This window comes from Sminthopsis crassicaudata, chromosome 3 (genome assembly GCF_048593235.1).
Source record: "Sminthopsis crassicaudata isolate SCR6 chromosome 3, ASM4859323v1, whole genome shotgun sequence".
In the NCBI taxonomy this organism is placed as follows: Eukaryota; Metazoa; Chordata; class Mammalia; order Dasyuromorphia; family Dasyuridae; genus Sminthopsis; species Sminthopsis crassicaudata.
The window spans coordinates 179356770-179380701 of NC_133619.1; the positions used below are offsets into that span (position 1 = coordinate 179356770).

At 37.3% G+C, this 23932-nt stretch overlaps 2 long non-coding RNA genes across 2 annotated transcripts; both read right to left on the reverse strand.

Moving 5' to 3' along the window:
* Positions 1-1579: 1579 nt before the first annotated feature.
* On the reverse strand, positions 1580-5637 carry LOC141560876 (uncharacterized). The gene is made up of 4 exons (XR_012487857.1): positions 4956-5637; positions 4627-4754; positions 3365-3484; positions 1580-1892 (listed from the first exon to the last, which is right to left on the reverse strand). It is a non-coding gene; the product is annotated as an uncharacterized LOC141560876 (long non-coding RNA).
* An 8951-nt stretch (positions 5638-14588) lies between these two features.
* LOC141560877 (uncharacterized) lies at positions 14589-18646 on the reverse strand. Its single transcript, XR_012487858.1, has 4 exons — positions 17965-18646; positions 17636-17763; positions 16374-16493; positions 14589-14901 (listed from the first exon to the last, which is right to left on the reverse strand). It is a non-coding gene; the product is annotated as an uncharacterized LOC141560877 (long non-coding RNA).
* Between the last annotated feature and the right edge of the window lie 5286 nt (positions 18647-23932).

Sequence of the window (23932 nt, forward strand, 5' to 3'; positions counted from 1 at the left end):
GAGCTAAGCCCCCATATTGCTCTTGGGATGGAACCTACGTTTTGGCTGAAAAGCAAGAGGAGCTAGGGCCACAGTTAAGACCCCAGACAGCTTTATCAGGTAACTTTCATCATATAGAATTTGGAAACCACCCCATTGAACGCTGCAGATCTAGAATCCCCTTGTTAATTAGGCCAGAGTTGTCTGTACAAGACAAGATCTGTTTCAATCTAGCCTCTATTTTGCTGACCTGTTGCCTCAGTTTCTTTAACTGAGAGTGTGGATAATAGCACCTACCTCCCAGTGTTGTTGAGGAGAGAATATATGTAAAGTGCTTAGCACAGTGCTTGGTACATAGGAGTTTAATAAATGCTTGTTTCCTTAAGAAATATTGGTAAATTGGAAGTGATTCGAAGTGGAAAAATGGCAGAGCTACCACGGAAAAGCTCCAACAGTTCTTGCCCTCAAGGAGGTGGTTTTCTGTAGATGAGACCCTCCAAGCCCAAGCCCAGAAGTGGAAAGCCCAAGATGGAGGATGAGAAGGTGCTGTCAGAGAGCCATCCAGACCACCTTCTCTTCCACACCCTGGGAGGATTCCCAAGGCCAAACTAAGCACTAGCTCTGGAAGCCGGCTTGACTGGCTTGTCAAAGCCTTCTGGGGCCCTTCATCCAATGAAGGCTGCATTCTGCTTGGGAGTTAGTTTGGTTTCATTTTATTGCCAGGGCCTGTACATCAATTCACAAGAGGTATTGTTCCAGCTTTATCATTCAGTGCAAACATCTTTTGTGGCTAACCTGAGGTTTGCCACTATCTATGGAATCAAATCAGAAGGGGTTTTCCCATCTCCAATCTTGCTGGCTCCAGAGCACCCATTTGTTTTTCTAGCACTCTTACTATCCCCCTTCTTCATCCAGGGGATTTAGGTTCCCAACTTCTGAAGAAAGGTTAGATTTTCAGAAACAGAAATTTTACATTTCAGTCATATAGATTATAATGAGCACAAGTCAGGCAGAAGAAACTTCAAAGGGGGAATGGGGGGCTCTAGCACAAGCCTGTGGGGACACCAATTATTTTCTGGCTCAGCCTTCGCCTGGAGCTGAGGGGAAGCACCTGGATGCAAATCTCTAAGCCAGTCCCTTGTCATTCTGAATTGCCCTCCAGGTATGGAATGGCTGCTCTGCTCCTCCAGGAAGATCCAAAAGACTTCAGCAGGGCCACTTCCTAGCTTCTCTGGGACTTCTCTGGCTAGAACACAACAGACCTGCTGCTTGTTAACCCCCAATAGCTCTTTGCTCCCAGACTTTCAGACGGTCCCAAGCCTCTGATGGCAAAGGTCCTGGTTACAGTTGTTTCACAATCTCAAAGAAGAAGAAATCTGCCTCCCTCTCTTATTCCCAAACCCAGATAGGATATAGCCAGCTTTACCCATCAGCAGTATGGGCTAGCTGCAAATAAGGGAAAAATTTAATTTACCCAATAAGTTTGCCAACAAGTATTTCTTTAGATTAACGAGCTGGCAAATCTAATCACTAGATAGCACAGAAGAAACTGGGAAATATCACTAATCATGTGGAAGCTGAAAGAATGACAACTTGACACTTTTGGAAACAGAAAAAAACTTTTTTTTTTAAAAACCCCATCAAACTCTGCAACATCTGTCCCCTTCCCCCCACCAGTACAATAAACTCCAAAGTATAGATCAAAACTCCCCAACAACAATCAGCAACATCATCTGTCCCCTTCCCCCCACCAGTACAATAAACTCCAAAGTATAGATCAAAAATCCCCAACAACAATCTAAATCCCGTTTGAAGTAGATCTTCAAGGCCCGAAAACATGTGTTCAATATCGCCAGAATCTGGTCACTCTGGGTTCAGTATCTCCTTTGCTTCAGTATTGGCTTATAGGTTGCCTGAAAAGGTAAAATGTTACAGCATAAGTGAAAGATATGTGTCCTTTTAATATACTGGAAAAACCATCCATAAACTGCAATATTTTTTGGGGGGTGTTTGTATATTTTAATCCAGCTATTCATTCTCTTCTGCCTATAAATCTCGTTTCTACCTATAAATCTCTTTTCTGCTTATAAATCCCTTTTTTAATCTAAAAATCTCTTTTCTATTATAAATCACTTTATTATAAATCTCTTTTCTACCTATAAATTGCTTTTCTTCCTATAAATCTCTTTTCTACCTATAAACATTTCTACTACAAATCTATCTTTTCACTTATCTATCCATCATTATCTTTTTAACTATGCATCAAGTGTATCTATTCAATCTATTTGTGTATCCTATCTATCCCATCCATCCATCACCAGTTTTCTATGTATCTAGTCTATTGGTCTATTTGTCCACTCATCCATTCTCATATTCACATACTACTCCCTTTGCTGTCAGGATCCAACTGGGTTGTTGTGGCGAGATCATCACCTTTAAGTCAGAAAAGTTTGGGTGTTCTCCGGCGCGTCACAATGAGCATCACACAATGAGGTCTCCATGGCCAAGGTAAGCAAGGAAACTGCTCATCAGATGAGGATTGTGCCAGGCTTTATGCGGAGGTTTTCTTTTAAAAATATTTTTTAGGAAACCTTTTTATTTTAGAAAACATATGAAGGGGAAAGTTTTCAACACTGAGCCTTGTGAAACCTGCTGTTCCAACATTCCCCCTCCTTCCTTCCACCTCCTAGCCTGGGTGACCTGTAATTACATGTTAAATATGTGAAAATATATGATAAATCCAATGTATATAAAAATATTTATGCAATTATCTTGCTTATGCAAAGATTTTCTTCCTACTTCTTTTTTTTGTTGAATAAGTAGTAAAAGCAATAGTAATAATACTAGGAATAGGAGTTACACTACTAGTAGTAGAAATAGTAGTAATAGTAATAGTAAAGTAATAGTAATAGTAATAGTAAAGTAATAGTAATAGTAATAGTAAAGGTAGTATTACAAATAATAGTAGTAGTGGTAGTAGAAGGAGTATTAATAGGAATAAGAGCAATGATAGTAGTAGTAGCAGGAGGAAGAGAACTAGAAGGAATGGGAGTAGTATGAATAGTAACAGTAATAAGAGTGGGAGTAATTGTAGTAGTTGGTGGAAGAGTAATAGTAGTAATCTTAAGAGTGATACTAATAGGAGTAGGAAGAGGAGTAATAGTAGAAGTAGTAGTAATAATAATAGGTGTAAGAGTACGAGTAATAATAGTAGTAGTAAGAATAGTATCTGACATTTACACAGTGCTTCACCATCTCCAAAGTAATATAGACCATGTTTTCTCTGATGCTACCCCTAAGGCTCAGACCCACCCTTATGGGAACAGCCAGACTCTCCCATCCTTGAGCCAGGGAGATGCATGTCCTGTTATTTAGGGTTCAGTACCTGTGTTCCAGGCTTCAGGGAAGAAACAAGATCTTTCACCATTTTGGCTTCCGATATCGTTACCCCACCAACCACAAAGAGGATCTGCAGTGGATGGTCACCGGGATGAGGTCGGCTCACCTGTAACATTCACCATAACAAGGATGGGGTCAGCCATCAGACAAGCATGTCAGGTTAATATATGACTCATTAATGATCAAATAAAGATCTTACGTTAGGACATAATGTTCGTAGATTTTCAGCTGTGGAATCAGAACTTTAGAACTAGAAATGTAGTCTCCTTGTGGTCGTGGAGCTCAAGTATCTCATTTAACATGTGAGGAAACTGACGCTCAGGGAGTTTAAGTGATAATAAAAAGTCATGCAGGTAAGAAATAATCAGCACAGCAAAATTCCACTTGTTTAATGTTACTTTATTACAGTGTCTTTCCCGTATCCCATCCCACCACCTTTTTTTTTTTTTTTTTTTAAGAATTAATATGTTTAGCTATAGGTTAAAAGATTGAAGTATGGAAATATACACACACATATATGCACACACATACACACATATGTAATGAACACTTAGAGTTAACATGATAGTATAAACAGGATGTGTTTGACTCTTGTCTCTGCCTTTTACAACCTGTATGCGCTGGGACAATATACTAAATATACTTAACCACCCTGAGTCTCAGTAACTTTCTCTGTAAAATATGGAAGCAGAAACCCTGAAATATTCCCGCCAGCTCAAAATCCACGATGCTGTGACTCTACTTGAAACCAAATATTTCTCAAAGGCTTATTCTCGGTGGAGCAAAAATGATTGTACCATTCCCATTTTACAGATGAGGAAATTGAGGCAAACACAGATTAAGTGACTTGCCCAGAGTCCTACAGTTGGTGTTTGAAATCAGGTGCTGATTCAAGTGTGGTCCAACAGTGCTATCCCCTGTACCAGCCAGCTGCCAATAATTTTAGAAAAGGTCTTCATCTATATGTAACTGAATTCAACAAGCATTTATGAAACCTCTAATATGAGCAAGTCATCTTATTTCTGGGAACCAGGCATAGGATGATGAAAAAGAAAATAGTTTCTGAACTCAAAGAATCTGCTTTTGATTGTTTGTTTGTTTGTAAAGGTAGGCTCTCTATTTCCCAGATTATTTGTACTTCTAGTACATATAGGGTTAGTCAGCAACCTGGCCCTACCTTCAACCCCTTATTAACACTGACTGCAGGAGGGAAACTGAAGATAGATTATCTCTATATAGCTGCTTTACCTTCATGAACATGCTAAATCCCAGTTTATGTAGATCAATGAGGTCCGAAGACATGCCTTCAATATCACCAGCATCTGGTCACAAGTGGTTCAGTATCTCCTCTGCTTTAGCAGTGGCTTATAGGATGCCTGAAAAGGTAAAATGTTACAGCATAAGTGAAAGATATGTGTCCATTTGATCTACTGGAATAACCATCCACAAACTGGAATTTTTTGCGGGTGGGGGAAGAGGGAAGGAAAGAGAAGTCAAATATTTCCCAAGCCAGATAGAAAGCAACCATTTTAGCTTCTATAATATTGAAGAATAAAATATAATAGTTTAATACTGACCTGAAGGCAGTCTCAATCTTCGACAGGAGCACTTGGTATGATGCTGATGAGGACCAGAAAGGATCTCTTTTTCCAGTAATTTATTTACTGATTTACCTAACCCTCCATTGACTCAATCATTATCTATGTATATTTAATGCAGCTATTCATTCTCTTCTGCCTATAAACCCCTTTTCTACCTATAAATCTCTTGTCTAATTAAAAATCACTTTTTTTATCTAATAATCTGTTTTCTACTTATAAATCGCTTTAATTACTATAAATCTTTTCTACTTATAAATTGCTTTTCTTCCTATAAATCTCTTTTCTACCTATGAATCGCTTTTCTTCCTATAAATCTCTTTTCTGCCTATGAATCGCTTTTCTACTTATAAATCTCTTTTCTACCTATATATCACTTTTCTTCCTATAAATCTCTATTCTACCTATAAACTTTTCTACTATAAATCTATCTTTTCACTTATCTATTCATCATTATCTTTTTAACTATGCATCAAGTGTATCTATTCAATCTATTTGTCTATACTATCTATCCCATCCATCCATCACCAGTTATCTATGTATCTAGTCTAATAGTCTATTTGTCCACTCATCCATTCTTCTATACACACATCCTACTCCCTTTGCTTTCAGGATCCAACTGGGTTGTTGTGGCGAGATCATCACCTTTAAGTCAGAAAACCTTGGGTGTTCTCAGGCATGTCACAATGAACTAGAGCATGTCACAATGGGCATCACCCAATGAGGTCTCCATGGCTAAGGTAAGCAAGGCAACTGCTCATCAGATGAGGATTTTGCTCAGGCTGTATGCAGAGGTTTTCTTTTAAAAATATTTTTTAGGAAACCTTTTTATTTAAAAAACATATGAAATGGCAAGTTTTCAACACTGAGCCTTGCTAAACCTCCTGTTCCAACATTCCCCCTCCTTCCTTCCACCTCCTAGCCTGGGTGACCTGTAATTACATGTTAAATATGTGAAAATATATGATAAATCCAATGTATATAAAAATATTTATACAATTATCTTGCTTATGCAGAGATTTTCTTCCTACTTTTTTTTGTTGACATCATTTTCCGCAATAAGATGTAAACTTTGAGGGCAAGACCATTTTTTTTAATTCATTTTTCCAAATTATCCACCCCCCCCCGATGACAGGCAATCCCATACATTTTACATGTGTTACAATATACCCTAGATACAATATATGTGTGTAAATACCATTTTCTTGTTGCACATTAAGTATTAGATTCCGAAGGTATAAGTAACCTGGGTAGATAGACAGTAGTGCTAACACTTTACATTCACTTCCCAGTGTTCCTTCTCTGGGTGTAGTTATTTCTGTCCATCATTGATCAACTGGAAGTGAGTTGGATCTTCTTGTTGAACATGTTGAACATTTCCACTTCCATCAGAATACATCCTCATACAGTATTGTTGTTGAAATGTACAGTGATCTTCTGGTTCTATTCATTTCATTCAGCAACAGTTGATTTAAGTCTCTCCAGGCCTCTCTGTATTCCTCCTGCTGGTCATTTCTTACAGAGCACTAATATTCCATAACCTTCATATACCACAATTTACCCAACCATTTTCCAATTGATGGACATCCATTCAACTTCCAGTTTCTAGCTACAACAAAAAGAGCTGCCACAAACATTTTGGCACATGCAGGTCCCTTTCCGCTCTTTAGTATTTCTTTGGGATATAATCCCAATAACAGCAATGCTGGGTCAAAGGGTATGCACAGTTTGATAACTTTTTGGGCATAGTTCCAAATTGCTCTCCAGAATGGCTGGATTCTTCCACAACTCCCCCAACAATGTATCAGTGTCCCAGTTTTCCCACAGCCCCTCCAACATTCATCATTATTTGTTCCTGTCATCTTAGCCAATCTGACAGGTGTGTAGTGGTATCTCAGAGTTGTCTTAATTTGCATTTCTCTGATCAGTAGTGATTTGGAACACTCTTTCATATGAGTGGAAATAGTTTCAATTTCATCATCTGAGAATTGTCTGTTCATATCCCTTGACCATTTATCAATTGGAGAATGGTTTGGTTTCCTATAAATCAGGGTCAGTTCTCTATATATTTTGGAAATGAGACTTTTGTCAGGACCTTTACTTTTAAAAATATTTTGCCAATTTGTTACTTCCATTCTAATCTTGTTTGCATTACTATTGTTTGTAGAGAAACTTTTTAGTTTGATGTAATCAAAATCTTCTATTTTGTGATCAATAATGATCTCTAGTTCTCCTCTGGTCATAAATTCCTTCCTCCTCCACAGGTCTGAGAGGTAGACTATTCTCTGTTCCTCTAATCTATTTATGATCTCATTCTTTATGCCTAAATCATGGACCCATTTTGATCATGGTGTTAAGTGTGGATCCATATCTAATTTCTGCCATACTAATTTCCAGTTTTCCCAACAGTTTTTTTCCGAATAATGAATTTTTGTCCCTAATGGTGGTATCTTTGGGTTTGTCAAAGATTAGATTGCTATAGATGTACCCTTTTTTGTCCTTTGTATCTAATCTGTTCCACTGATCTACCGTTCTATTTCTTAGCCAGTACCAAATGGTTTTGGTGACTGCTGCTATATAATATAGCTTTAGATCGGGTACACTTGGACCACCTTCCTCTGACTTTTTTTTCATTAGTTCCCTTGCATATTCTTCCAAAAGGATTTTGTTGTTATTTTTTCTAGATCATTAAAATAGTTTCTTGGGAGTCTGATTGGTATAGCACTAAATAAATAGATTAGTTTGGGGAGTATTGTCATCTTTATTATATTCGCTCGGCCTACCCAAGAGCACTGAATGTCTTTCCAATTATTTAAATCTGACTATTTTTGTGGCAAGTGTTTTGTAATTTTTCTCATATAATTCCTGACTATTCTTTGGTAAATGGATTCCCAAATACTTTGTACTCTCAACATTTGTTTGGAATGGAATTTCTCTTTGTATCTCTTCCTGTTGCATTTTGTTGGTGATATATAAGAATGCTGAGGATTTATGTGGATTTATTTTGTATCCTGCCACTTTGCTAAAATTCTGAATTCTCTCTAATAGCTTTTTAGCAGAGTCTTTGGGGTTCTCTAAGTATACCATCATGTCATCTGCAAAGAGTGATAGTTTGATTTCCTCATTTCCTACTCTAATTCCTTGAATCTCTCTTGGCTCTTATTGCCGAGGCTAGCGTTTCTAGTACTATATTGAATAGTAATGGTGATAGTGGGCAACCTTGTTTCACTCCTGATCTTACAGGGAAAGGTTGCAGTTTATTTCTATTGCATATTATGCTTACTGAAGGTCTTAAATATATGCTCCTGATTATTCTAAGGAAGAATCCATTTATTCCTATACTCTTAAGAGTTTTTAGTAGGAATGGATGTTGGATTTTGTCAAATGCTTTTTCTGCATCTATTGAGATGATCATATGGTTTTTATTAATTTGATTATTAATATGGTCAATTATACTAATAGTTTTCCTAATATTAAACCAGCCCTGCATTCCTGGTATGAATCCTACTTGATCATAGTATATTATCCTGGGGATGATTTTCTGAAGTCTTTTTGCTAATATCTTATTTAAGATTTTAGCATCAATATTCATTAAGGAAATTGGTCTATAATTTTCTTTCTCAGTTTTCGATCGACCTGGTTTAGGTATCAGTACCATGTCTGTGTCATAAAAGGAGTTTGGCAGGACTCCTTCATTCCCTATTTTTTCAAATAGTTTATATAGCATTGGGGCAAATTGTTCTTTAAATGTTTGGTAGAATTCACATGTAAATCCATCTGGTCCTGGGGATTTTTCCTGGGGAGTTGATTAATACCTTGGTCTATTTTTTTTTCTGAAATGGGACTATTTAAGCAATTTATTTCCTCCTCTGTTAATCTAAGAAGCCTATATTTTTGGAGGAAGTCATCCATTTCACTTAAGTTATCAAATTTATTGGCATAAAGTTGGGTAAAGTAACACATTATTTCTCTAATTTCCTCTTCATTGGTGGAAAGGTCCCCCTTTTCATTTGTAAGACTAACAATTTGATTTTCCTCTTTCTTTTTTCTGATCAGATTTACCAAAGGTTTATCTATTTTATTGGCTTTTTCATAAAACCAACTCTTGGTTTTATTTATTAATTCAATAGTTTTTTACTTTCAATATTATTGATTTCTCCTTTTAATTTTTGTATTTCAAGTTTAATTTTTGGTTGGGGGTTTTTTATTTGGTCTTTTTCTGGCCTTTTAAGTTGCAAGCCCAATTCGTTAATCTTCTCTTTCTCTATTTTCTTCATAGAAGCCTCTAAAGATATAAAATTTCCCCTTATTACTGCTTTAGCTGCATCCCACAGATTTTGGTATGATGTCTCATCATTGTCATTATCTTGGGTGAAATTATTGTTTCTATAATTTGCTCTTTCACCCAGTCATTCTTTAAGATGAGATTATTCAGTTTCCAATTACTTTTTGGTCTATTTATCCCTAACTTTTTACTGAATGTAGCTTTTATTGCATTGTGATCTGAGAAGAAGGCATTTATTATTTCTGCCTTCCTACATTGAATTTTGAGATCTTTATGTCCTAATATATGGTCAATTTTTGTATAGGATCCATGAACTGCTGAGAAGTAAGTATATTCCTTTCTATTGCCATTCAGTTTTCTCCAAAGATCTATCATACCTAGTTTTTCTAATGTTCTCTTTACTTTTTTAATTTCTTTCTTGTTTGTTTTGTGGTTTGATTTGTCTAAATCTGAGAGTGCAAGGAGGAGATCTCCCACTATTATAGTTTTACTGTCTATTTCTTCTTGCAACTCTCTTAACTTTTCCTTTAGAAAGTTAGATGCTATACCACTTGGTGCATATATGTTTAGTATCGATATGGCTTCATTATTTATGCTACCTTTCAGCAGGATATAGTTTCCTTCCTTATAACTTTTAATTAGATCATCTTCGGCTTTTGCTTGATCTGAGATAAGGATATCTACCCCTGCTTTTTTGGCTTTACCTGAAGCGTAATAGATTCTGCTCCAACCTTTTACCTTTACTCTCTCTCTATATATATATCTCCCTGATTTAAGTGTGTTTCCTGTAAACAACATATTGTAGGGTTCTGATTTTTGATCCAGTCTGCTATCCGTCTCCATTTGATGGGAGCATTCATCCCATTCACATTTACAGTTAAAATTACTAATTCTGTATTACCTGCCATCATATTATCCCCAGATTATGCCTTTTCCCTTGACCCCCCTGAACCCCTTCCCCGATATTTAATTTATAGACCCCCCTTGTGACACGCAGCCCTCCCTTTTTTGTGTCCCTCCCCCCTCCCTCCACATCCCTTCCCTTATTCTCCTTTTCCTTTTCCTTTTTCCTCTCCCCCCTTTTAATGAGGTGAGAGAGAATTCTCTGAAAAACAAATATGACAATTATTTACTCTTTGAGTCTCTACTGATGAGAGTAAGATTTACACAATGATTCTCCCCCTCTCTAAATTCCCTCAGATATGGTGTATTTTCTATGCCTCTTCCTGGGATGTAGTTTCCCTCTTTTTATCACACCCAACCCTTTTTCTGATAATACCCCCTTCCTTTTACTACACCCCCTCCTTTTTTTTTTCTTTTATATCAGTAAAATCAAATTATCCATGTGTACTTTCTATATACCCACAACAGAGATATAGTTCTCAAGGGTTCTGTGTACCTTTTTCTGTTTCTCTTCAGTCTTGTGGATATAGATCAAATTTTTTGTTTAAGTCTGGTTTTTTTCTTAGAAACATATGGAATTCCTCTATTGCATTGAATGACCATCTTCTTCCATGGAAAAAGATGCTAAACTTAGCTGGGTAGTTTATTCATGGTTGCAATCCTTGATCTTTTGCCTTTCGGAATATCAGGTTCCAGGCCCTTCTATCTTTTAATGTGGAGGCAGCCAGATCTTGTGTGATCCTTATTGTGGCCCCTTGGTATTTAAATTGTTTTTTTCTAGCTGCTTGCAGGATTTTCTCCTTTGTGTGCTAATTCTGCAGCTTAGGCACAATATTCCGTGGTGTTCTTTTTTAGGGTCTATTTCAGAAGGAGTTCGATGAATTCTTACAACATCTACTTTCCCCTCTGTTTCTATTATCTCTGGACAGTTCTCTTTAATAATTTCCTGTAAAATAGAATCTAGGATCTTATTTTGGTCATAGTTTTTGGGAAGTCCAATGATCCGCAGATTATCTCTCCTAGATCTATTTTCCAGGTCTATAGAATTTCCCAGTAAGTATTTGACGTTATTCTCCAGCTTTTCATTTTTTTTTTTTTGTTTTGTTTGACTGATTCTTGGGTTCTCAGTGAATCATTCATTTCTATTTGTTCCATCCTGAATTTTAAGGAGTTATTTTCTTCATTCACAGTTTTTACTTCTTTTTGTAAATGCCCAATTTCGTTTTTAAATGAGTTATTTTTGCTCTATTGATTTTTTTTTTCCATTTCCCTAATTTTTTTTTTTGAGAATTATTTTCTTCTTCCAATTCAGAAATCCTATTTTCTTGGGACTCTTTTATGTTCTCCAATTCAGAAATACTATTTTCTTGAGATTTTTTTATCTTCTCCAGTTCAGAAATCCTACTTTCCTGTTTTTTTTTTTTACCTTTTCTAATTCACTAATTTTGTTTCCCTGCATCTCCTGTGAATTCTTTATTTTTTCCAACCCCAATTTCACAACGTTGTTATTCTCTTTCCTTTCCCCATTTTTCTTCAAACTCTCTTAACTTTTTAATAGTCTCTTCAAGGAGAGAGTTATGTGATGGGGGGCAGGAATTATTCCCCTTTAGGTTGTTATCTGCTGACTCTCTGCTGTTAACTTCCTTGGGGTTGGATACCTGCTCTTTCTCTGTGTAGAAGGAATCTATATATTTGTGGGGCTTTTTGCTCATACTTAAAAAATCTTTTCGGGTCTGTCCCTGGGGTAGGAAATTATTTCTTTCTTTCTTTACCACTTCTTCCCAGACTTGATGGATGCAGCGGCCCCTGCGCCTGAGCTAAGAGAGAGCTCTGGGAGAGAGTTCCCCACCCCCTCCCTGGAAGTGCCTCAGAGGCGATCAGCAGTGCTGTGCTTTGAGGGCACTGTGTTCTAGTGGCTTCCCTGATGTTTGAGACTGTACAGTAAAGGCGACTCAAAGCCTAGCCTATGTGTCCGGTTGAGACGTGGATGTCTGCAGCAGGTGACCTGAAAAGCCCCTGCGCTCACACTGGAAGTGTCTGCCAGAAACTGCGGTCCCTAGTTCAAAGGTTCTGCTTCTCTGGGACTTCCATTCCACAGCCTCTAGCCAAGCCAGGCAATATGAGTTACAGCCCCGCCCACTTTTCAATCTCTTAACTACCCCCCAGGTGAAAGCCTGGATTGCCTATGTCGGCCACACCCACCAGTGCCAAGATGTGCTGAGTCACCCCCGGGATCCAGGAAGATCCAATCTGGTTTTAAATTTTAAAGTTGCTGAGATTTCTCTTCTGAACTGCTGTATTATAAGCAGAGAAGAGCTAACAGCCTGTGCCAGATTCTTCTATCTCAGTGGATTCTCTGATCCCAGAGCCCTCCCCAGCGCGATCAGCGCAGTGTGCCACCACCCCACCGTCTGCACTGGCCTCTCTTCTTCCTCCCCTGGGAGCTGACCTTTCCTGTTCAAATTCCAGATTCTCTTCAGCTGGTAAGTCGTGCTTCCAGTCCTTGTGGATTCTATCAGTCCAGCGCTATTTCTGAGGCTGAGTAAATCTAGTTGGTTGTGAGGGAAGAAAGGAGCTTACACAGTCACGGTGTATCTTCTCCACCATCTTGGCTCCACCCATGAACCAAGACCATTTTGTTTTCATCTTTATGTCTCCAAGGTCTAGTGTAATACATGACCCCTAGTAAGTATGTAATATATGTTTGCTCCTTGTTTAGTTGTGCTTTGCTGATTGAGTAGTCTAAGGAAGATGGGTGAGGTAGGCTACCAAATGAATGATATGGTCACAAAAGACACAGGGACCAGAAACTGGGGACATGAGTAGAAGCAGCCAGCGGGAAAGGGAGCTAAGCCCCCATATTGCTCTTGGGATGGAACCTACGTTTTGGCTGAAAAGCAAGAGGAGCTAGGGCCACAGTTAAGACCCCAGACAGCTTTATCAGGTAACTTTCATCATATAGAATTTGGAAAACACCCCATTGAACGCTGCAGATCTAGAATCCCCTTGTTAATTAGGCCAGAGTTGTCTGTACAAGACAAGATCTGTTTCAATCTAGCCTCTATTTTGCTGACCTGTTGCCTCAGTTTCTTTAACTGAGAGTGTGGATAATAGCACCTACCTCCCAGTGTTGTTGAGGAGAGAATATATGTAAAGTGCTTAGCACAGTGCTTGGTACATAGGAGTTTAATAAATGCTTGTTTCCTTAAGAAATATTGGTAAATTGGAAGTGATTCGAAGTGGAAAAATGGCAGAGCTACCACGGAAAAGCTCCAACAGTTCTTGCCCTCAAGGAGGTGGTTTTCTGTAGATGAGACCCTCCAAGCCCAAGCCCAGAAGTGGAAAGCCCAAGATGGAGGATGAGAAGGTGCTGTCAGAGAGCCATCCAGACCACCTTCTCTTCCACACCCTGGGAGGATTCCCAAGGCCAAACTAAGCACTAGCTCTGGAAGCCGGCTTGACTGGCTTGTCAAAGCCTTCTGGGGCCCTTCATCCAATGAAGGCTGCATTCTGCTTGGGAGTTAGTTTGGTTTCATTTTATTGCCAGGGCCTGTACATCAATTCACAAGAGGTATTGTTCCAGCTTTATCATTCAGTGCAAACATCTTTTGTGGCTAACCTGAGGTTTGCCACTATCTATGGAATCAAATCAGAAGGGGTTTTCCCATCTCCAATCTTGCTGGCTCCAGAGCACCCATTTGTTTTTCTAGCACTCTTACTATCCCCCTTCTTCATCCAGGGGATTTAGGTTCCCAACTTCTGAAGAAAGGTTAGATTTTCAGAAACAGAAATTTTACATTTCAGTCATATAGATTATAATGAGCACAAGTCAGGCAGAAGAAACTTCAAAGGGGGAATGGGGGGCTCTAGCACAAGCCTGTGGGGACACCAATTATTTTCTGGCTCAGCCTTCGCCTGGAGCTGAGGGGAAGCACCTGGATGCAAATCTCTAAGCCAGTCCCTTGTCATTCTGAATTGCCCTCCAGGTATGGAATGGCTGCTCTGCTCCTCCAGGAAGATCCAAAAGACTTCAGCAGGGCCACTTCCTAGCTTCTCTGGGACTTCTCTGGCTAGAACACAACAGACCTGCTGCTTGTTAACCCCCAATAGCTCTTTGCTCCCAGACTTTCAGACGGTCCCAAGCCTCTGATGGCAAAGGTCCTGGTTACAGTTGTTTCACAATCTCAAAGAAGAAGAAATCTGCCTCCCTCTCTTATTCCCAAACCCAGATAGGATATAGCCAGCTTTACCCATCAGCAGTATGGGCTAGCTGCAAATAAGGGAAAAATTTAATTTACCCAATAAGTTTGCCAACAAGTATTTCTTTAGATTAACGAGCTGGCAAATCTAATCACTAGATAGCACAGAAGAAACTGGGAAATATCACTAATCATGTGGAAGCTGAAAGAATGACAACTTGACACTTTTGGAAACAGAAAAAAACTTTTTTTTTTAAAAACCCCATCAAACTCTGCAACATCTGTCCCCTTCCCCCCACCAGTACAATAAACTCCAAAGTATAGATCAAAACTCCCCAACAACAATCAGCAACATCATCTGTCCCCTTCCCCCCACCAGTACAATAAACTCCAAAGTATAGATCAAAAATCCCCAACAACAATCTAAATCCCGTTTGAAGTAGATCTTCAAGGCCCGAAAACATGTGTTCAATATCGCCAGAATCTGGTCACTCTGGGTTCAGTATCTCCTTTGCTTCAGTATTGGCTTATAGGTTGCCTGAAAAGGTAAAATGTTACAGCATAAGTGAAAGATATGTGTCCTTTTAATATACTGGAAAAACCATCCATAAACTGCAATATTTTTTGGGGGGTGTTTGTATATTTTAATCCAGCTATTCATTCTCTTCTGCCTATAAATCTCGTTTCTACCTATAAATCTCTTTTCTGCTTATAAATCCCTTTTTTAATCTAAAAATCTCTTTTCTATTATAAATCACTTTATTATAAATCTCTTTTCTACCTATAAATTGCTTTTCTTCCTATAAATCTCTTTTCTACCTATAAACATTTCTACTACAAATCTATCTTTTCACTTATCTATCCATCATTATCTTTTTAACTATGCATCAAGTGTATCTATTCAATCTATTTGTGTATCCTATCTATCCCATCCATCCATCACCAGTTTTCTATGTATCTAGTCTATTGGTCTATTTGTCCACTCATCCATTCTCATATTCACATACTACTCCCTTTGCTGTCAGGATCCAACTGGGTTGTTGTGGCGAGATCATCACCTTTAAGTCAGAAAAGTTTGGGTGTTCTCCGGCGCGTCACAATGAGCATCACACAATGAGGTCTCCATGGCCAAGGTAAGCAAGGAAACTGCTCATCAGATGAGGATTGTGCCAGGCTTTATGCGGAGGTTTTCTTTTAAAAATATTTTTTAGGAAACCTTTTTATTTTAGAAAACATATGAAGGGGAAAGTTTTCAACACTGAGCCTTGTGAAACCTGCTGTTCCAACATTCCCCCTCCTTCCTTCCACCTCCTAGCCTGGGTGACCTGTAATTACATGTTAAATATGTGAAAATATATGATAAATCCAATGTATATAAAAATATTTATGCAATTATCTTGCTTATGCAAAGATTTTCTTCCTACTTCTTTTTTTTGTTGAATAAGTAGTAAAAGCAATAGTAATAATACTAGGAATAGGAGTTACACTACTAGTAGTAGAAATAGTAGTAATAGTAATAGTAAAGTAATAGTAATAGTAATAGTAAAGTAATAGTAATAGTAATAGTAAAGGTAGTATTACAAATAATAGTAGTAGTGGTAGTAGAAGGAGTATTAATAGGAATAAGAGCAATGATAGTAGTAGTAGCAGGAGGAAGAGAACTAGAAGGAATGGGAGTAGTATGAATAGTAACAGTAATAAGAGTGGGAGTAATTGTAGTAGTTGGTGGAAGAGTAATAGTAGTAATCTTAAGAGTGATACTAATAGGAGTAGGAAGAGGAGTAATAGTAGAAGTAGTAGTAATAATAATAGGTGTAAGAGTACGAGTAATAATAGTAGTAGTAAGAATAGTATCTGACATTTACACAGTGCTTCACCATCTCCAAAGTAATATAGACCATGTTTTCTCTGATGCTACCCCTAAGGCTCAGACCCACCCTTATGGGAACAGCCAGACTCTCCCATCCTTGAGCCAGGGAGATGCATGTCCTGTTATTTAGGGTTCAGTACCTGTGTTCCAGGCTTCAGGGAAGAAACAAGATCTTTCACCATTTTGGCTTCCGATATCGTTACCCCACCAACCACAAAGAGGATCTGCAGTGGATGGTCACCAGGATGAGGTCGGCTCACCTGTAACATTCACCATAACAAGGATGGGGTCAGCCATCAGACAAGCATGTCAGGTTAATATATGACTCATTAATGATCAAATAAAGATCTTACGTTAGGACATAATGTTCGTAGATTTTCAGCTGTGGAATCAGAACTTTAGAACTAGAAATGTAGTCTCCTTGTGGTCGTGGAGCTCAAGTATCTCATTTAACATGTGAGGAAACTGACGCTCAGGGAGTTTAAGTGATAATAAAAAGTCATGCAGGTAAGAAATAATCAGCACAGCAAAATTCCACTTGTTTAATGTTACTTTATTACAGTGTCTTTCCCGTATCCCATCCCACCACCTTTTTTTTTTTTTTTTTTTAAGAATTAATATGTTTAGCTATAGGTTAAAAGATTGAAGTATGGAAATATACACACACATATATGCACACACATACACACATATGTAATGAACACTTAGAGTTAACATGATAGTATAAACAGGATCTGTTTGACTCTTGTCTCTGCCTTTTACAACCTGTATGCGCTGGGACAATATACTAAATATACTTAACCACCCTGAGTCTCAGTAACTTTCTCTGTAAAATATGGAAGCAGAAACCCTGAAATATTCCCGCCAGCTCAAAATCCACGATGCTGTGACTCTACTTGAAACCAAATATTTCTCAAAGGCTTATTCTCGGTGGAGCAAAAATGATTGTACCATTCCCATTTTACAGATGAGGAAATTGAGGCAAACACAGATTAAGTGACTTGCCCAGAGTCCTACAGTTGGTGTTTGAAATCAGGTGCTGATTCAAGTGTGGTCCAACAGTGCTATCCCCTGTACCAGCCAGCTGCCAATAATTTTAGAAAAGGTCTTCATCTATATGTAACTGAATTCAACAAGCATTTATGAAACCTCTAATATGAGCAAGTCATCTTATTTCTGGGAACCAGGCATAGGATGATGAAAAAGAAAATAGTTTCTGAACTCAAAGAATCTGCTTTTGATTGTTTGTTTGTTTGTAAAGGTAGGCTCTCTATTTCCCAGATTATTTGTACTTCTAGTACATATAGGGTTAGTCAGCAACCTGGCCCTACCTTCAACCCCTTATTAACACTGACTGCAGGAGGGAAACTGAAGATAGATTATCTCTATATAGCTGCTTTACCTTCATGAACATGCTAAATCCCAGTTTATGTAGATCAATGAGGTCCGAAGACATGCCTTCAATATCACCAGCATCTGGTCACAAGTGGTTCAGTATCTCCTCTGCTTTAGCAGTGGCTTATAGGATGCCTGAAAAGGTAAAATGTTACAGCATAAGTGAAAGATATGTGTCCATTTGATCTACTGGAATAACCATCCACAAACTGGAATTTTTTGCGGGTGGGGGAAGAGGGAAGGAAAGAGAAGTCAAATATTTCCCAAGCCAGATAGAAAGCAACCATTTTAGCTTCTATAATATTGAAGAATAAAATATAATAGTTTAATACTGACCTGAAGGCAGTCTCAATCTTCGACAGGAGCACTTGGTATGATGCTGATGAGGACCAGAAAGGATCTCTTTTTCCAGTAATTTATTTACTGATTTACCTAACCCTCCATTGACTCAATCATTATCTATGTATATTTAATGCAGCTATTCATTCTCTTCTGCCTATAAACCCCTTTTCTACCTATAAATCTCTTGTCTAATTAAAAATCACTTTTTTTATCTAATAATCTGTTTTCTACTTATAAATCGCTTTAATTACTATAAATCTTTTCTACTTATAAATTGCTTTTCTTCCTATAAATCTCTTTTCTACCTATGAATCGCTTTTCTTCCTATAAATCTCTTTTCTGCCTATGAATCGCTTTTCTACTTATAAATCTCTTTTCTACCTATATATCACTTTTCTTCCTATAAATCTCTATTCTACCTATAAACTTTTCTACTATAAATCTATCTTTTCACTTATCTATTCATCATTATCTTTTTAACTATGCATCAAGTGTATCTATTCAATCTATTTGTCTATACTATCTATCCCATCCATCCATCACCAGTTATCTATGTATCTAGTCTAATAGTCTATTTGTCCACTCATCCATTCTTCTATACACACATCCTACTCCCTTTGCTTTCAGGATCCAACTGGGTTGTTGTGGCGAGATCATCACCTTTAAGTCAGAAAACCTTGGGTGTTCTCAGGCATGTCACAATGAACTAGAGCATGTCACAATGGGCATCACCCAATGAGGTCTCCATGGCTAAGGTAAGCAAGGCAACTGCTCATCAGATGAGGATTTTGCTCAGGCTGTATGCAGAGGTTTTCTTTTAAAAATATTTTTTAGGAAACCTTTTTATTTAAAAAACATATGAAATGGCAAGTTTTCAACACTGAGCCTTGCTAAACCTCCTGTTCCAACATTCCCCCTCCTTCCTTCCACCTCCTAGCCTGGGTGACCTGTAATTACATGTTAAATATGTGAAAATATATGATAAATCCAATGTATATAAAAATATTTATACAATTATCTTGCTTATGCAGAGATTTTCTTCCTACTTTTTTTTGTTGACATCATTTTCCGCAATAAGATGTAAACTTTGAGGGCAAGACCATTTTTTTTAATTCATTTTTCCAAATTATCCACCCCCCCCCGATGACAGGCAATCCCATACATTTTACATGTGTTACAATATACCCTAGATACAATATATGTGTGTAAATACCATTTTCTTGTTGCACATTAAGTATTAGATTCCGAAGGTATAAGTAACCTGGGTAGATAGACAGTAGTGCTAACACTTTACATTCACTTCCCAGTGTTCCTTCTCTGGGTGTAGTTATTTCTGTCCATCATTGATCAACTGGAAGTGAGTTGGATCTTCTTGTTGAACATGTTGAACATTTCCACTTCCATCAGAATACATCCTCATACAGTATTGTTGTTGAAATGTACAGTGATCTTCTGGTTCTATTCATTTCATTCAGCAACAGTTGATTTAAGTCTCTCCAGGCCTCTCTGTATTCCTCCTGCTGGTCATTTCTTACAGAGCACTAATATTCCATAACCTTCATATACCACAATTTACCCAACCATTTTCCAATTGATGGACATCCATTCAACTTCCAGTTTCTAGCTACAACAAAAAGAGCTGCCACAAACATTTTGGCACATGCAGGTCCCTTTCCGCTCTTTAGTATTTCTTTGGGATATAATCCCAATAACAGCAATGCTGGGTCAAAGGGTATGCACAGTTTGATAACTTTTTGGGCATAGTTCCAAATTGCTCTCCAGAATGGCTGGATTCTTCCACAACTCCCCCAACAATGTATCAGTGTCCCAGTTTTCCCACAGCCCCTCCAACATTCATCATTATTTGTTCCTGTCATCTTAGCCAATCTGACAGGTGTGTAGTGGTATCTCAGAGTTGTCTTAATTTGCATTTCTCTGATCAGTAGTGATTTGGAACACTCTTTCATATGAGTGGAAATAGTTTCAATTTCATCATCTGAGAATTGTCTGTTCATATCCCTTGACCATTTATCAATTGGAGAATGGTTTGGTTTCCTATAAATCAGGGTCAGTTCTCTATATATTTTGGAAATGAGACTTTTGTCAGGACCTTTACTTTTAAAAATATTTTGCCAATTTGTTACTTCCATTCTAATCTTGTTTGCATTACTATTGTTTGTAGAGAAACTTTTTAGTTTGATGTAATCAAAATCTTCTATTTTGTGATCAATAATGATCTCTAGTTCTCCTCTGGTCATAAATTCCTTCCTCCTCCACAGGTCTGAGAGGTAGACTATTCTCTGTTCCTCTAATCTATTTATGATCTCATTCTTTATGCCTAAATCATGGACCCATTTTGATCATGGTGTTAAGTGTGGATCCATATCTAATTTCTGCCATACTAATTTCCAGTTTTCCCAACAGTTTTTTTCCGAATAATGAATTTTTGTCCCTAATGGTGGTATCTTTGGGTTTGTCAAAGATTAGATTGCTATAGATGTACCCTTTTTTGTCCTTTGTATCTAATCTGTTCCACTGATCTACCGTTCTATTTCTTAGCCAGTACCAAATGGTTTTGGTGACTGCTGCTATATAATATAGCTTTAGATCGGGTACACTTGGACCACCTTCCTCTGACTTTTTTTTCATTAGTTCCCTTGCATATTCTTCCAAAAGGATTTTGTTGTTATTTTTTCTAGATCATTAAAATAGTTTCTTGGGAGTCTGATTGGTATAGCACTAAATAAATAGATTAGTTTGGGGAGTATTGTCATCTTTATTATATTCGCTCGGCCTACCCAAGAGCACTGAATGTCTTTCCAATTATTTAAATCTGACTATTTTTGTGGCAAGTGTTTTGTAATTTTTCTCATATAATTCCTGACTATTCTTTGGTAAATGGATTCCCAAATACTTTGTACTCTCAACATTTGTTTGGAATGGAATTTCTCTTTGTATCTCTTCCTGTTGCATTTTGTTGGTGATATATAAGAATGCTGAGGATTTATGTGGATTTATTTTGTATCCTGCCACTTTGCTAAAATTCTGAATTCTCTCTAATAGCTTTTTAGCAGAGTCTTTGGGGTTCTCTAAGTATACCATCATGTCATCTGCAAAGAGTGATAGTTTGATTTCCTCATTTCCTACTCTAATTCCTTGAATCTCTCTTGGCTCTTATTGCCGAGGCTAGCGTTTCTAGTACTATATTGAATAGTAATGGTGATAGTGGGCAACCTTGTTTCACTCCTGATCTTACAGGGAAAGGTTGCAGTTTATTTCTATTGCATATTATGCTTACTGAAGGTCTTAAATATATGCTCCTGATTATTCTAAGGAAGAATCCATTTATTCCTATACTCTTAAGAGTTTTTAGTAGGAATGGATGTTGGATTTTGTCAAATGCTTTTTCTGCATCTATTGAGATGATCATATGGTTTTTATTAATTTGATTATTAATATGGTCAATTATACTAATAGTTTTCCTAATATTAAACCAGCCCTGCATTCCTGGTATGAATCCTACTTGATCATAGTATATTATCCTGGGGATGATTTTCTGAAGTCTTTTTGCTAATATCTTATTTAAGATTTTAGCATCAATATTCATTAAGGAAATTGGTCTATAATTTTCTTTCTCAGTTTTCGATCGACCTGGTTTAGGTATCAGTACCATGTCTGTGTCATAAAAGGAGTTTGGCAGGACTCCTTCATTCCCTATTTTTTCAAATAGTTTATATAGCATTGGGGCAAATTGTTCTTTAAATGTTTGGTAGAATTCACATGTAAATCCATCTGGTCCTGGGGATTTTTCCTGGGGAGTTGATTAATACCTTGGTCTATTTTTTTTTCTGAAATGGGACTATTTAAGCAATTTATTTCCTCCTCTGTTAATCTAAGAAGCCTATATTTTTGGAGGAAGTCATCCATTTCACTTAAGTTATCAAATTTATTGGCATAAAGTTGGGTAAAGTAACACATTATTTCTCTAATTTCCTCTTCATTGGTGGAAAGGTCCCCCTTTTCATTTGTAAGACTAACAATTTGATTTTCCTCTTTCTTTTTTCTGATCAGATTTACCAAAGGTTTATCTATTTTATTGGCTTTTTCATAAAACCAACTCTTGGTTTTATTTATTAATTCAATAGTTTTTTACTTTCAATATTATTGATTTCTCCTTTTAATTTTTGTATTTCAAGTTTAATTTTTGGTTGGGGGTTTTTTATTTGGTCTTTTTCTGGCCTTTTAAGTTGCAAGCCCAATTCGTTAATCTTCTCTTTCTCTATTTTCTTCATAGAAGCCTCTAAAGATATAAAATTTCCCCTTATTACTGCTTTAGCTGCATCCCACAGATTTTGGTATGATGTCTCATCATTGTCATTATCTTGGGTGAAATTATTGTTTCTATAATTTGCTCTTTCACCCAGTCATTCTTTAAGATGAGATTATTCAGTTTCCAATTACTTTTTGGTCTATTTATCCCTAACTTTTTACTGAATGTAGCTTTTATTGCATTGTGATCTGAGAAGAAGGCATTTATTATTTCTGCCTTCCTACATTGAATTTTGAGATCTTTATGTCCTAATATATGGTCAATTTTTGTATAGGATCCATGAACTGCTGAGAAGTAAGTATATTCCTTTCTATTGCCATTCAGTTTTCTCCAAAGATCTATCATACCTAGTTTTTCTAATGTTCTCTTTACTTTTTTAATTTCTTTCTTGTTTGTTTTGTGGTTTGATTTGTCTAAATCTGAGAGTGCAAGGAGGAGATCTCCCACTATTATAGTTTTACTGTCTATTTCTTCTTGCAACTCTCTTAACTTTTCCTTTAGAAAGTTAGATGCTATACCACTTGGTGCATATATGTTTAGTATCGATATGGCTTCATTATTTATGCTACCTTTCAGCAGGATATAGTTTCCTTCCTTATAACTTTTAATTAGATCATCTTCGGCTTTTGCTTGATCTGAGATAAGGATATCTACCCCTGCTTTTTTGGCTTTACCTGAAGCGTAATAGATTCTGCTCCAACCTTTTACCTTTACTCTCTCTATATATATATATCTCCCTGATTTAAGTGTGTTTCCTGTAAACAACATATTGTAGGGTTCTGATTTTTGATCCAGTCTGCTATCCGTCTCCATTTGATGGGAGCATTCATCCCATTCACATTTACAGTTAAAATTACTAATTCTGTATTACCTGCCATCATATTATCCCCAGATTATGCCTTTTCCCTTGACCCCCCTGAACCCCTTCCCCGATATTTAATTTATAGACCCCCCTTGTGACACGCAGCCCTCCCTTTTTTGTGTCCCTCCCCCCTCCCTCCACATCCCTTCCCTTATTCTCCTTTTCCTTTTCCTTTTTCCTCTCCCCCCTTTTAATGAGGTGAGAGAGAATTCTCTGAAAAACAAATATGACAATTATTTACTCTTTGAGTCTCTACTGATGAGAGTAAGATTTACACAATGATTCTCCCCCTCTCTAAATTCCCTCAGATATGGTGTATTTTCTATGCCTCTTCCTGGGATGTAGTTTCCCTCTTTTTATCACACCCAACCCTTTTTCTGATAATACCCCCTTCCTTTTACTACACCCCCTCCTTTTTTTTTTCTTTTATATCAGTAAAATCAAATTATCCATGTGTACTTTCTATATACCCACAACAGAGATATAGTTCTCAAGGGTTCTGTGTACCTTTTTCTGTTTCTCTTCAGTCTTGTGGATATAGATCAAATTTTTTGTTTAAGTCTGGTTTTTTTCTTAGAAACATATGGAATTCCTCTATTGCATTGAATGACCATCTTCTTCCATGGAAAAAGATGCTAAACTTAGCTGGGTAGTTTATTCATGGTTGCAATCCTTGATCTTTTGCCTTTCGGAATATCAGGTTCCAGGCCCTTCTATCTTTTAATGTGGAGGCAGCCAGATCTTGTGTGATCCTTATTGTGGCCCCTTGG